Below are 14,512 nucleotides of genomic sequence, written 5' to 3' on the forward strand. Positions count from 1 at the left end.
TTATGATTATTATTGGCTTTATATAGTAAAAATTCATTTATGTTTACTCAAATATTTCCTAATTTCTTTACTGTTTTATTTTTTCTTGCTTTTCTGACATTCCACTGGGATCATTTTCATTTTTTTCTGAAGAATGTGATTTAAAATTTGATTAGTAAAGATCTGCTACTGGTAAACTTTCTTAATTTTTGCTTGCAAAAAAAAAAAATGCCATTATTTCCCCCTTTTGAAAAAATATGTTTTCTTTGGATATAGAATTCTACATTGAAAGTCAATTTTTTCAGCCCACTAAAAGTATCATTCCATTATCTTTTGGTTTCACTAATGTTCTTGAGAAGTTAGCTATCAGTCTAACTATTGATCTTTTGAAAGTAATCTTTTGTTTTTCTCTGGCTTCTTTAATATCTTCTCTTTGTCTTTGGTGTTGTCCTTGTTTACTATAATGTGCCATTTCTCCTGGGTAGGGATGTATTAGGCTTCTTTAATCTAAAGATTGATGTCTCTTACCACTTCTAGAATATTTTTCGTGATTATCTTCCCAAATATTGCCTCTGCCTCATTCTCTCTTACCTCTCCTTCTGGGGCTCTGATAAAAAATTTGTTATACATGCTAACTCTAATTCTATCCTTAATTTCTCTTAACTTTCCTTTGTCTACACCCAACCCCCATTTATTTATTTCTTTATGTTGCATAAGGGAGTTTCATTTTTTTTTTAACACATTTTAATCAGATAGCAATCTTATCACACATGGTCCAAGAACACTCAAATAATAAATCAAATATAATTAAATATTAAAGTTTGGTCTTTAAACATTGTAGCCAGTGATGCCACACTTGCCTCTGATCTCTCCAATATAAAAGCACATCCACACCTCAGAGGCCACCAAACCGTTCAGCACAGCTTCCTTAACTGAGTCGTTTGAAACTAAAAATTTGGGCACTACTATTTTTTAAGGCTCTGAATAGTTCTAGGGATATTAGCAGGGTGGGGAGGAACCAGCTCAACCTTGGTGTTGTACCAAAATGTGGCCAATGAAGGTTTCAAATAAGTCACAGCAGCATTCATCAGTGTTGAGGCCTTCACTACAAAGTTATGGACAAATTGGGCCATCGTTCTAAGATGAAATGTTTGTCACCCCAAATGACCAGCTGAATCAGTTTCTTCTAATCTATTTTACGCTGCTTAATTTTCTCCTCAGCTGTGTTTAATCTGCTCATGAACACATCAACTGATTTTTAAAATGTAAATAGAAATATTTTTTAAAATTCCAGAATATCAACTTTATCCTTTCTCAGAGTTGCTGGGTTACTTTATATAACTCCTCATAGATATATTAACTCTCCTCTTTAATAAGTATTTTATAATATATACCTATGATTCTAATAGCTTAAGTCTCATCTGTTTTGGCTTTTTTTCTTCTAATGGGGCCTTGTTTCAGTGGGTACATAGTTTTAATTCCGAGTTGCTCATTTTTCTTGGGAAATTATTTGTAGGAATACTTTGAGTCCTGGGATAAAAATGAAAATAAAGATAAAATCCAGAGATGACTATTGTTTGTTTCTGTCAAATATCCAAGGGAGCTGTGCCTAGGATCACTGTAAACTAAATTTACAGTCTAAGGTCTTTCAGACCACATAGGTCATATGAATTAGAGCTATAAATCTATACCAAGGTTGGCTTATGATTAAAACTTTTCAGGGAAGATTTATCCCTTTTGCTCTCTTTGGTATCAAGACATGTTTCCTTGTAGCCCCTTATAGGAAGGGAAAATAGAAGGTGGGATGAGCTTACTTCTGATTCACTTTCACTGAGTGTGTAGCTACTTGGGGTCTCAAATTATTGGTTGGGAAGTATCTCTTATAGGATTCCTAACCTGGGTTAACTCTGCTTTATTTTTAATCCAGCTGAGTCCATGAGGCTGTGAAAATGAAAATCAAGGTTATTGCTTCAGAAACTATGTCTATGACAAAAGCAGCTTTAGTTCTTTGTTTACTATTTAGATTCTCTTTTCCACTTAGTTTTGATTGATAATACTTTACTTTTTTATATCATACATATTTTTAACATGACATTTTATATTTAACCCAGTATTTTTAGTTGTTTTCAAAAGTTTAATCAATTCCTCCAAATTCCCAGCCACCATAATGTCTGAAATAGAAATCTCCATTTCTTAATATACTAGTAGTGAATCACTTAATCATATGCAGACTTGTCACATCTCCTGCTTTGTTATTAATAGTTATTGGATTGTATGACATTTTATGTGTATATGCCATCATTCCAATTACATTGTAAACTGCCCAAAATAAGTTTGTTATGACCTGCATGGCACCTAAACAGTGTTGTTAACATCACTGTTGTCCAGCATATGTTGACTGATTGAAAAATGGGTTACTATTTCTTCAAGGAGTATTCTTCTTTTTATTTATCAATATAGTACCAGTGACCCACTGGCAGTAAGTCATGCTCTTTAAGTTGTTTTCTACATCCATGCTGATCTACCTCTACTCCTAGATGCCATTTGTCACCAGGGGATTACATTCATGAAAGAGAGGAGATTAGTAAATGTGAGTGTTACTTGTGAGTGTTTGTGAGATAGTAGTGGCAGAGATGGCTAGTGTTCTTTTTTTTTATTATTATACATTAAGTTCTAGGGTACATGTGCACAATGTGCAGGTTTGTTATGTATGTATACATGTGCCATGTTGGTGTACTGCACCCATTAACTCATCATTTACATTAGGTATGTCTCCTAATGCTATCCCCCCACCCCCTCCCTACAGTAGGACCCGGTGTGTGATGTTCCCCTTCCTGTGTCCAAGTGATCTCATTGTTCAATTCCCACCTATGAGTGAGAACATGCGGTATTTGGTTTTCTGTTCTTGCGATAGTTTGCTGAGAATGATGGTTTCCAGCTGCATCCATTTCCCTACAAAGGACACAAACTCATCCTTTTTTATGGCTGCATAGTATTCCATGGTGTATATGTGCCACATTTTCTTAATCTAGTCTGTCACTGATGGACATTTGGGTTGATTCCAAGTCTTTGCTATTGTGAATAGTGCAATAAACAAAGCTGTGCATGTGTCTTTATAGCAGTATGACTTATAATCCTTTGGGTATATCACCAGTAATGGGATGGCTGGGTCAAATGGTATTTCTAGTTCTAGATCCTTGAGGAATCGCCACACTGTTTTCCACAATGGTTGAACTAGATTACAGTCGCACCAACAGTGTAAAAGTGTTCCTGTTTCTCCACATTCTCTCCAGCACCTGTTGTTTCCTGATTTTTTAATGATTGCCATTCTAACTGGTGTGAGATGGTATCTCATTGTGGTTTTGATTTGCATTTCTCTGATGGCCAGTGATGATGAGCATTTTTTCATGTGTCTGTTGGCTGTATGAATGTTTTCTTTTGAGAAGTGTCTGTTCATATCCTTTGCCCACTTTTTGATGGGGTTGTTTGCTTTTTTCTTGTAAATTTGTTTGAGTTCTTTGTAGGTTCTGGATATTAGCCCTTTGTCAGATGAATAGATTGCAAAAATTTTCTCCCATTCTGTAGGTGGCCTGTTCACTCTGATGGTAGTTTCTTTTGCTGTGCAGAAACTCTTTAGTTGAATTAGACCCCATCTGTCAATTGTGGCTTTTGTTGCGTTTGCTTTTGGTGTTTTAGACATGTGTTTTCCAATTCTGTGAAGAAACTCATTGGTAGCTTGATGGGGATGGCATTGAATCTATAAATGACCTTGGGCAGTATGGCCATTTTCACGATATTGATTCTTCCTATCCATGAGCATGGTATGTTCTTCCTTTTGTTTGTGTCCTCTTTGATTTCACTGAGCAGTGGTTTGTAGTTCTCCTTGAAGAGGTCCTTTACATCCCTTGTAAGTTGGATTCCTAGGTATTTTATTCTCTTTGAAGCAATTGTGAATGGAAGTTCATTCAGGATTTGGCTCTCTGTTTGTCTGTTACTGGTGTATAAGAATGCTGGTGATTTTTGCACATTAATTTTGTATCCTGCGACTTTGCTGAAGTTGCTTATCAGCTTAAGGAGATTTTGGGCTGAGACAATGGGGTTTTCTAAATATACAATCATGTCATCTGCAAACAGGAACAATTTGACTTCTTCTTTTCCTAACTGAATACCCTTTATTTCTTTCTCTTGCCTGATTGCCCTAGCCAGAACTTCCAACACTATGTTGAATAGGAGTAGTGAGAGAGGGCATCCCTGTCTTGTGCCAGTTTTCAAAGGGAATTTTTTCAGTTTTTGCCCACTCAGTATGATATTGGCTGTGGGTTCGTCATAAATAGCTCTTATGATTTTGAGATATGTTCCATCAATATCGAATTTATTGAGCATTTTTAGCATGAAGGGCTGTTGAATTTTGTCAAAGGCCTTTTCTGCATCTATTGAGATAATCATGTGGTTCTTGTCTTTGGTTCTGTTTATATGCTGGACTATGTTTATTAATTTGCATATGTTGAACCAGCCTTACATCCCAGGGATGAAGCCCACTTTATCATGGTGGATAAGCTTTTTGACGTGCTGCTGGATCTGGTTTGCCAGCATTTTATTGAGGATTTTTGCATCGATGTTCATCAGAGATATTGGTCTAAAATTCCCTTTTTTTGTTGTGTCTCTGACAGGCTTTGGTATCAGGATGATGTTGGCCTCATAAAATGATTCAGGGAGGATTCCCTCTTTTTCTACTGATTGGAATAGTTTCAGAAGGAATGGTACCAGCTCCTCCTTGTACCTCTGGTAGAATTCAGCTGTGAATCCATCTGGTCCTGGACTTTTTTTGGTTGGTAGGCTATTAAATATTGCCTCAATTTCAGAGCCTGCTATTGGTCTATTCAGGGATTCAACTTCTTCCTGGTTTAGTCTTGGGAGAGTGTAAGTGTCCAGGAAATTATCCATTTCTTCTAGACTTTCTAGTTTATTTGCATAGAGGTGTTTATAGTATTCTCTGATGGTGGTTCGTATTTCTGTCTGGTCAGTAGTGTTATCCCCTTTATCATTTTTTATTGCATCTATTTGATTCTTCTCTCTTTTCTTCTTTATTAGTCTAGCTGGCAGTCTATCAATTTTGTTGATGTTTTCAAAAAACCAGCTCCTGGATTTATTGGTTTTTTGGAGGGTTTTTTTGTGTCTCCATCTCCTTCAGTTTTGCTCTGAACTTAGTTATTTCTTGCCTTCTGCTAGCTTTTGTATGTGTTTGCTCTTGCTTCTCTAGTTCTTTTAATTGTGATGTTAGGGTGTCAATTTTAGATCTTTCCAGCTTTCTCTTGTGGGCATTTAGTGCTATAAATTTCCCTGTACACATTGCTTTAAATGTGTCCCAGAGATTCTGGTATGTTGCATCTTTGTTCTCATTGGTTTCAAAGAGTGTCTTTATTTCTGCCTTCATTTTGTTAAGTACCCAGTAGTCATTCAGGAGCGGGTTGTTCAGTTTCCATGTAGTTGAGTGGTTTTGATTGAGTTTCTTAGTCCTGAGTTCTAGTTTGATTGCACCGTGGTCTGAGAGACAGTTTGTTATAATTTCTGTTCTTGTACATTTGCTGAGGAGTGCTTTACTTCCAACTATATGGTCAATTTTGGAATAAGTGTGATGTGGTGCTGAGAAGAATGTATATTCTGTCGATTTGGGGTAGAGAGTTCTGTAGATGTCTATTAGGTCCTCTTGGTGCAGAGTTGAGTTCAATTCCTGGATATCCCTGTTAACTTTCTGTCTCATTGATCTGTCTAATGTTGACAGTGGGGTGTTATAAATTATTATTGTATGGGAGTCTAAGTCTCTTTGTAAGTCTCTAAGGACATGCTTTATGAATGTGGGTGCTCCTGTATTGGGTGCATATATATTTAGGATAGTTAGCTCTTCCTGATGAATTGATCCCTTTATCATTATGTAATGGCCTTCTTTGTGTCTTTCGATCTTTGATGGTTGAAAGTCTGTTTTATAAGAGACTAGGATTGCAACCCCTGCTTTTTTTTGTTTTCCATTTGCTTGGTAGATCTTCCTCCATCCCTTTATTTTGAGCCTATGTGTGTCTCTGTATGTGAGATGGGTCTCCTGAATACAGCAAACTAATGGGTCTTGACTCTGTATCCAATTTGCCAGTCTGTGTCTTTTAATTGGACCATTTAGTCCATTTACACTTAAGGTTAATGTTGTTATGTGTGAACTTGATCCTGTCCTTATGATATTAGCTGGTTATTTTGCTCGTTAGTTGATGCAGTTTCTTCCTAGTATCAATGGACTTTAGATTTTGGCATGTTTTTGCAATGGCTGATACCAGTTGTTCCTTTCCATGTTTAGTGCTTCCTTCAGGATCTCTTGTATGGTAGACCTGGTGGTGACAAAATCTCTAAGCATTTGCTTGTCTGTAAAGGATTTTATTTCTCCTTCACTGATGAAACTTAGTTTGACTGGATATGAAATTCTGGGTTGAAAATTCTTTTCTTTAAGAATGTTGAATATTGGTCCCCACTCTCTTCTGACTTGTAGAGTTGCTGCCGAGAGATCTGTTGTTAGTCTGATGGGCTTCCCTTTGTGGGTAACCCGACCTTTCTCTCTGGCTGCCCTTAACATTTTTTCCTTCATTTCAACTTTGGTGAATCTGACAATTATGTGTCTTGGAGTTGCTCTTCTCAAGGAGTATCTTTGTGGCGTTCTCTGTATTTCCTGAATTTGAATGTTGGCCTGCCTTACTAGGTTGGGGAAGTTCTCCTTGATGATGTCCTGCAGAGTGTTTTCCAACTTGGTTCCATTTCCCCCCTCACTTTCAGGCACACCAATGAGACGTTGATTTGGTCTTTTCACATAATCCCAAATTTCTTGGAAGCTTTGTTCATTTCTTTTTACTCTTTTTTCTCTACATTTCTCTTCTCATTTCATTTCATTCATTTGATCTTCAATCACTGATAATTTTTCTTCCAGTTGATCAAGTCATTTGCTGAAGCTTGTGCATTTGTCACATAGTTCTCATGTTGTGGTTTTCATCTCTATCAGTTGTTTTAAGGTCTTCTCTGCATTGATTATTCTAGTTATCCATTCCTCCATTCTTTTTTCAAGGGTTTTAGTTTCTTTGCGCTGGTTACGTCGTTCCTCCTTTAGCTCTGAGAATTTGATGGACTGAAGCCGTCTTCTCTCCACTCGTCAAAGTCAGTCTCTGTCCAGCTTTGTTCCGTTGCTGGCGATGAGCTGCATTCCTTTGGAGGGGGAGATGCGCTCTGATTTTTTGAATTTCCAACTTTTCTGCACTGCTTTTTCCCCATCTTTGTGGTTTTCTCTACCTTTGGTCTTTGATGATGGTGACGTACTGATGGGGTTTTGGTGTGGGTGTCCTTTCTGTTTGTTAGTTTTCCTTCTAACAGTCAGGACCCTCAGCTTCAGGTCTGTTGGAGTTTGCTTGAGGTTCACTCCATACGCTGTTTGCCCAGATATCAGCAGCACAGGTTGCAGAAGATAGAATATTGCTGAACAGTGAGTGTTGCTGTCTGATTCTTGCTCTGGAAGCTTCATCTCAGGGTGTACCCAGCCGTGTGAGGTGTGATGTGTCGGTCTGCACCTAGTGGGGGATGTCTCCCAGTTATGCTACTCAGGGCTCAGGGACCCAGTTGAGCAGGCAGTCTGTCTGTTCTCGGATCTCAACCTCCATGCTGGGAGAACCACTGCTCTCTTCAAAACTGTCAGACAGTGACTTTTACATCTGCAGAGGTTTCTGCTGCTTTTTGTTTAGCTATGCCCTGTCCCCAAAGCTGGATGGAGTCTACAGAGGCAGACAGGCCTCCCTGAGCTGTGGTGGTCTGCACCTAATTCCAGCTTCCTGGTGGCTTTGTTTATCTACTTAAGCCTCAACAGTGGCAGGCGCCCCTCCCCCAGCCTCACTGCCACCTTGCAGTTAGATCTCAGACTGCTGTGCTAGCAATGAGGGAGGCTCCCTGGGCATGGGACCCTCTGGGCCAGGTGTGGGATATAATCTCCTGGTGTGCCGTTTGCTAAGACCCTTGGTAAAGCGCAGTATTAGTGTGGGAGTTACCTGATTTTCCAGGTGTTGTGTGTCTCAATTTCCCTTGGCTAGGAAAAGGAATTCCCTTCCTCCTTGTGCTTCCCTCACCCTGCTTCAGCTGTCACTGGTAAGGCTGCACCTGCGGACCAGCATCAACTGTCCGACATGCCCCAGTGAGATGAACCCAGTGCCTCAGTTGAAAATGCAGAAATCACCCGTTTTCTGTGTTGCTCATGCTGGGAGCTGGAGTCTGGAGCTCTTCCTATTCGGCTGTCTTGGGCGCCACCCCCGAGATGGCTAGTTTTCTTCCAAAATCTGTTCTATTTTTCTTCCATTACAATAGGGTTTTTAGTGAGATATCCAACTTCCTAGAAAAATAAAAATACACTGGCCAGCTTCCTTTGTAGCAAAGTATTAAATGTGGCTACATTCTGGAATGTAACTGGAATTATCCTGTGACAGCTTCCAGGATCCTTCAATGTGAGTCAATTGGTAGGTACCCATGAATGCTGCTTTCTCTTTTCCTCTAACTGACTGCACAGCATATATGTAAGGCTGCAATTCCACCACAGTCCATGAGTGAGGACAGAATCCATAGGATACCAGAGCAGAAATTTGGAAGGGCTTTGTGAAAAAGGACTGCTCTACTGTCTCTCTGGATTGTTTACCTCTAAAATTTTGCCTGAAAGACAAACTTCTAGCATGTTTAAGCCACTGTTATTTTGGGTTTCTGATAGTTACATCTGAACATTATTCTAACAAATCTAGGGAGTAAACAGTAAATCCCAGAAATTATGGAGCCAGAAAGTTTGTTTATAAATATCTAGGATCCATGACATAGCATTTATCCACACTTAATTTAGAGATTTTATCAATCCTTAGAAAGGTAGGATTGCATGATAAATAGCATAAGCTAACTGTGCAATATGTTTTATACGTTTAAATGAAATGTGTAGTAATGTTACTGTTTTCAGTACATACTTTGAGTACCATTATTCTGTAATTTTAAAATTATCTTTTTAACATATCCACATTAAATGCCTTCTCTGTATTATTATTGATAATTCTATGGAGTAGATTAAACCACAAAGCAAGTATTCTCAGTCTTGGTGAATTTCATGTCATAATGCAGTGAATGGCTCAGGAATCATGAGGCATTTTAAAAAACATAACGTGGCTAGGTATTTGTGATTTATATTCATGCATATAAATTTTCCCACTAAAACAAAATAAACTGACTAGAGCCATTTCTACAATTTTGATTTTTTGTTACACCATTGAAATATTACTATGATTATCATTTCAGCAACTTTGATTAATTTTATAAAAATAAGAAGGGAAATATAAAGATTTTACCAAATCTTTCAGAAACAGATAACTGCCATGTAATATAGGTATTCTGAGACTTAGAACTGATTCACTTTTCAACTCATTCTATAGGATGGCAAAATGTTGCTATTGCTTTCAAAAGAAGATAGCCTGCAAATGATAACTAAAGGCAATTTTCACTTATAGACAGATACCAAAGTCTTAAATAAAATAATAGCAAATTGAAATGGCAGTATATAAGTCATCATACATCATGACCAAGTGAGTTTTCTTTTAGGTTTGCAAGTATGGTTCAATATTAGGTGATAATGGTTTGGCTCTGTGTCCCCACCCAAATCTCATGTTGAATTATGAGCTTCAGTGTTGAAGGAGGGGCCTGATGGGAGACAGTTGGGTCATGGGGGCAGATTTTCACCTTCTCCCTTGCTATTCTCCTGATAGTGGGCAAGTTCTCACCAGATTTGATTGTTTAAAAGTCTGTAGCACTTCCGCCTTATCTCTCTCTCTCCTGCTCTGCCATTTGGAGATATGTTTGCTTTCCCTTTGCCTTCCACCATGATTGTAAGTTTCCTGAAGCCTCTTAGCCGTGTTTCTTATACAACCTGAGAACTGTGAGTCAAGTAAACCTCCTGTCTTCATAAATTACTCAGGTAGTTCTTCATAGCAGTGTGAGAACAGACTGGTACATTAGGAAAGCTACAAAGCTGGGTACAGTGGCTCACATCTGTAATTCCAGTGCTTTGGGAAGCTGAAGTAGGAGGATTTACTTGAGCCCAGGAGTCTGAAAAGCTACTAGGGTAATGCATTTTACTAATTTTTTTTTTAAGGGGGGACATTTTGCTCTGTCTTCCAGGCTGGAGTGCAGTGGCACAATCGTGGCTCATTGCAGCCTTGACCTCCTAGAATCAAGCAATCCTCCCAAATCAGCCTCCCAAGTAACTAGGGTTAGAAGCACGTGCCACCACACCTGGCTATTTTTAAAAATTTTTTTGTAGAGATGAGGTCTCACTATTTTGCTTAGGCTGGTTTTAACTCCTGGGCTCAAGCAATCCTCCCACCTCAACCTCCCAAAGTGCTGGGATTACAGATGTGAGACATGTAATTCCAGCACTCTGGAATTCCAAAGCACTTTGGAGTTCCAGAGTGCTGGAATTACCCAGCCTATTTTACTAATAAATTTAAAGGGTGAGAGGATGATAACTCAGTAGATACTAAAAAATCTGTAATCCTAATACAATTTCCTAGAAAGATAGAAATAAAGAGAAAATCCTTTTTAACTGGAGTGTATTTATGAAAGATCTTAAACATGGATTATACTTAAAGTTAAAACATTAGAAATATATAGCTAAGCACAAGACAAAAATACTCACTATAGATGGTAATAGTCTACATTGGAGAGAAGTGTTGCTCAATTCAATAAATTAAAAAAATATATAAAGTATATATTTTATGATATTGTTTATATTATACAATGTGTAATAATGTACATGTTTCTATTTTTGTTTTGTTTTGTTTTTGTTTTTGTTTTTTTTGGAGACAGAGTCTTGCTCTGTCGCCCAAGCTGCAGTACAGTTGTGCCACCTTGGCTCACTGCAACCTCCGCCACCTGAATTCAAGCGATTCTCCTGCCTTGGCCACCTGAGTAGCTGGGACTACAGGTGCATGCCACCATGCCTGGCTAATTTTTTTGTATTTTTAGTAGAGACAGGCTTTCACCATGTTGGCCAAGCTAGTCTCAAACTCTTGACCTCAGGTGATCTGCCCGCCTTGGCCTCCCAAGGTGCTGGGATTCCACGCAAAATGCTGGGATTACAGGCATGAGCCACTGTGCCCAGCCACATGTTTCTGTTACTTATATAAGAAATAGAAATATTATGTAAATATATATATTAAATAGCAATATATATTATAGATTTATATGCTATATGTGTAATGTGAATATACATGTATAATATATAATATCTTTGATGCAAAAAGAAAAGAATAGAGCAATGGGACTCTAATGGAATCTAGAAATATATTCATGATTTTATGAAACTTTAAAATATAATAAAGGTGGCATTCCAGTTTACTTGAGGAATGACTTCCTCAACAAGGCAGAACTCCTGGAATTCAAGAAGGAAAAAACCCGAGGGATTTGACTCTAAAAAACTCAATGAGGCAAACAAACAAAAAAACTGGTTATTGATAAAAGATAAATTTAAAAGACAAGCAGTAAAATAGAATGAATATGTATATGTGTGTAATAAAAAGAATTATCCTAATATCCAAAACTATCTCCATGTTAATAATAAAATTAATAAAGAGAAGGGCAAAGAATATGAAACACAAATCAAGGCATGCACTTTTGAAATGATTTTAACTCCGTTATGAATACTGGGGAAATAATGAATAAAAATGTTTTATCCCATAATTTTAAAAAAGTGAAAAAAATTAGTAGTATACAGGTTTGGTGAAACTGAGGAAATGGTAACTCTGAATATACTGTTTGTAGGAATACACATTGGTTAAGACTCTGGTTAATCTATCAGATTTTTAAAATGAGTTTAATTCTTGAACCAAATTTCAACTTCTATGCACATGAGTGTTGACTTATGTACTGGTGTAACTAAGTGCCCAATTTTTAAAGTTTAATCCTTTTTCCTTTTTTTCTTTGTGTTCACTTAAACACTGGGCACCTCCTCACGTTGGTAGCATATCTGATTATATGTTTGCTTAAAAGTTCCAGAGGTTAAATCTTGAAACAATGCAAGCACCTGTGGAAACCTCCCACCTCAGGAGATTGCTTCAAGGCTACAGTTAATTTACAACCCAGCTGAGCCTAGGGTGATGCCAGCCCATTCACCAAATGGGGCAATAACTCAAGACAAGTCATCAAACCAAGTCACAACATAAACCTGCACTGCCTTGTCCCCTGCATGTCCTCCCCTTCTCAGACTTTCCCTTTTCAAAATTCTTGCACTGAACTTGGAAATTTAAAGTGGTTCCATGAAGGCAAGAGTCTGGACCATTTTCCCCATTGCTTGGTTTGGTTCATAATAAAGTTAATTCTCCTTCTATGAATTGCTAATTGCTAATTGGTTGTCAAGCGGTGAGCAGCTGAACCTGCATTTGGTAACGCTGGGATATTCAGTGCAAGAGAACTTGTAATCAAGAGTAATTGAGACTGCCTAAATGTAGATCAATAATAAAATTATTAAGTGGAAGTTTTATTTATTTATTTTAGAGACAAGGTCTCACTCTGTTTACCAGGCTAGAGTACAGTGGCCCAATCATAGCTCACTACGGCTTCAGTCTCCTGGGTTCAAGGAATCTTCTCACCTCAGCCTTCTGAGGTGCCAGGACTACAGATGTGCCCCACTATATCCAGCTATTTTTTAAAAAAATTCATAGAGATGGGGTCTTGCTATGTTGCCCAGGCTAGTGTCAAACTCCAAGCCTTAAGAACTCAGCTCCTCCCACCTCAGCTCCCACAAAGTGCTGGTATTACAGGTGTGAGCCACCCCATCCAGCAAATGCAAACTTTACATGATAGATATTCTGCTGCAGTTAGAAAGAATTAGGAAATATTTATACAGCATATTACTAAGTGAGAATAAAATAATACTTCAGAAGAATGTTCATAGCATAATTTTATTTATAAAAATCTTTATAAAAAATCATACATATTTCTGTGCGTAAATGTATACACTAAAGCATGAACAAAATTTCCAATTAATTTGGGGAGGTTCTGTGAAAGAGGCGGAGTGAGAGGAGGGCAACACAGAAGCTGAAATGTGGTATTTACCTTGTAACCTATATAGTTCTGTATTATTTGAATTTTTAAAAAAACCTATAGCCTATGCAATTTTTAAAATAATTACAAACATTCAGTACTGACCTTCTCTCTAGTTTAGGGGTATTCCTGCACAAAATATTCTATTTGTTCATGAATGATTCATATAGCATTCAATGTAGTTATTTTAAAGAAAGCTTGATTGCTTATTAGGAATTAAATATACATATCAAATAGTTTTGCAGAAATAAAAGTAGCATAAAATGTTAGCTATTTTAATTATAATAAATATGTATGCATGATATGCAGACAGTGGTTTCACTCATAGTAGATATACAGTTCTTACAAAGCTATTTGCTTAAGTGTAAATACAAATCTTTCAGAAAGTGAAGACCTGGGGTAAGATCTTAGCGTATTTCTGTTTATTTGTTTTAAGAGAATCTTAAAATTCTCGAAAATTAGAGGAGAAAAAAGAGGTTCAAAGGTGTTGACAGAGGCCAGGCGCAGTGGCTCACACCTGCAATCCCAGCACTTTGGGAGGCCAAGGCGAGGGGATCACGAGGTCAGGAGATCAAGACCATCCTGGCTAACATGATGAAACCTCGTCTCTACTAAAAATACAAAAAATTAGCTGAGTGTGGTGGCAGGCACCTGTAGTCCCAGCTGCTCGGGAGGCTGAGGCAGAAGAATGGAGTGAACCCTGGAGGCGGGTATAGTGAGCCGAGATCACGCCACTGCACTCCAGCCTGGGCAACAGGCTCAAAAAAAAAAAAAAAAAAAAAAGAAAAGAAAAGAAAAGTGTAGAGGGAAAGAAATAAAAGACTGTAAAATATTTAGAGAGGTTTATTCTGAACCAATACAAGTGACTGTGGCCTGGGGGACCATCTCAGGAGGTCCTGAGAAAGTGCGCCCAAGGTAGTCAGGTTACAGTTTGGTTTTATACATTTTAGGGAGATAGAAAGTACAGGGAAAGACATGAATCAATACATGTAAGGTATACATTGGTTCAACCCAGAAAAATGGGACATCTTCAAAGGGAGTGTTGTGGCGGGGGGTGGGGGGGGAGTGTCTTACTGGTCACAGGTGAATTCAAAGATGTTTTTGATTGGCCACTGCTTGAAAGAGTTAAGCTTTGTCTAAGACCTAAAGTCAGTAGAAAGAAATGCTTGAGTTAAGATAAGGGAGATTGTGGAAGCCACAGTTCTCGTTGTGTTGATGAAGCCTCCAGATAGCAGGCTTCAGAAAAAATGGATGGAAAAGGTCTTTTTTTCTGACCTTAAAAGATGCCAAACTCTTAGTTAATCTCTTAGATCCAGGAAAGGATTACCTTCTACTTAATGAAGATTCTCTACAGATGCACCATTTCCCCCACAAAAGATGGCTTTGCATGGCC

General features: G+C 38.0%; 1 pseudogene; it reads right to left on the bottom strand.

The window, feature by feature from the left end:
- Positions 1-807: 807 nt before the first annotated feature.
- On the bottom strand, positions 808-1,112 carry LOC104664879 (annotated as a pseudogene).
- Positions 1,113-14,512: the final 13,400 nt, after the last annotated feature.

Source organism: Rhinopithecus roxellana, chromosome 2, assembly GCF_007565055.1.
Source record: "Rhinopithecus roxellana isolate Shanxi Qingling chromosome 2, ASM756505v1, whole genome shotgun sequence".
Lineage (NCBI taxonomy): Eukaryota > Metazoa > Chordata > Mammalia > Primates > Cercopithecidae > Rhinopithecus > Rhinopithecus roxellana.